Below are 1,313 nucleotides of genomic sequence, written 5' to 3' on the forward strand. Positions count from 1 at the left end.
GGGGTCTCACTCTTGCTCAGGCTGGTCTGGACCTGAGCTCAGGCAATCCTCCTGCCTTGGCCTCCCAGAGTGCTAGGATTATAGGCGTGAGCCACTGTGCCTGGCCTTTTATTTTTGTAAAGATCACTTCTGGTCTAAGAGGGAAAAAATGGATTACAGGTAAAAAGCAAGTTAATTAGAAGTTGGCCCCAGGCAAGAGATAATAGTAACCTGGATATAGGAGTACCAGTGGGAAATGGGGAAAAACTGAAAGATTTTTAGAATGATTTAAGAGGGAGAATAAATGAGATTTAGTGATTGGATGTGAAGCATGAATGAGAAAATGGAAGTGATTCAGGCTACCAAGTTTCTGATTTGAGCACCGGAGTGGGTGATGAAGCCAAATAAATAATCACGTCAGCGTAAGTGAAGCTCACCCAGACAGAAGAAAACCTGATTATGTATCACTGAAGTCAATTAAAATGGCTCAGGCCTGTAATCCAAACACTTTGGGAGGTTGGGGAATGAGGATCACTTGAGGCAGAAATTTGAGACCAGCTTGAGCATCATAGCAAGACTCCTGTCTCTATAGACCATTTTTTTGGTTCATTTGGGTTTTTTTTTTTTTTTTTTTTTGCAATTTTTGCCTGGAGTTCGGTTTGAACTCACCACCTCCGGCATATGGGGCTGGTGCCCTACTCCCTTAAGCCACAGGCGCCACCCTACAGGTATTGTACCAAAGGCTAGGCCTCACGAAGTAAGGAAGACAGCCATAGTGTTAATGGTACAGCATTAGTGCTATAAGAATTCATAGAAGGTGTTTATTATCCGGCCAGGCTTTCAGAGGAGATGGAAGGTTATAAACAGAAGCTGGCTGAGTATAGGTTAAGGAGAGAGAAACACACTTCAGACAGTATTTGTGAAGGCTGAGAGATTCTCACTTTGAAGAAATAAAAACAAATTCAGTATCTGGAACAAGATAGACAAAAGAAAGATCAAGAAATGAAACAGAGGCTCGGCGCCTGTGGCTCAAGTGGCTAAGGTGCCAGCCACGTACACCCAAGGTGGCAGGTTCGAATCCAGCCCGGGCCCGCCACACAACAATGACAGCTGCAACCAAAAAATAGCTGGGCATTGTGGCGGGCACCTATGGTCCCAGCTACTTGGGAGGCTGAGGCAGGAGACTCGCTTGAGCCCAGGAGTGGGAGGTTGCTGTGAGCTGAGATGCCACGGCACTCTCCCTACTTACTGAGCCACAGGCACCGCCCAGTCTTTCTCTCTTGATAGCAAATTTCTCTAAGAAACTTGGTTTTCATTTAATGCAATTCTTTTTT

General features: G+C 45.2%; 1 protein-coding gene across 4 annotated transcripts in view; it reads right to left on the bottom strand.

Moving 5' to 3' along the window:
• Nucleotides 1-1,313, bottom strand: part of NEXN (nexilin F-actin binding protein) — a 39,643-nt gene that overhangs the window by 12,807 nt on the left and 25,523 nt on the right. The window lies entirely within an intron of this gene.

Source organism: Otolemur garnettii, unplaced genomic scaffold, assembly GCF_000181295.1.
Source record: "Otolemur garnettii isolate 467f Iridium unplaced genomic scaffold, OtoGar3 scaffold00010, whole genome shotgun sequence".
NCBI lineage: Eukaryota > Metazoa > Chordata > Mammalia > Primates > Galagidae > Otolemur > Otolemur garnettii.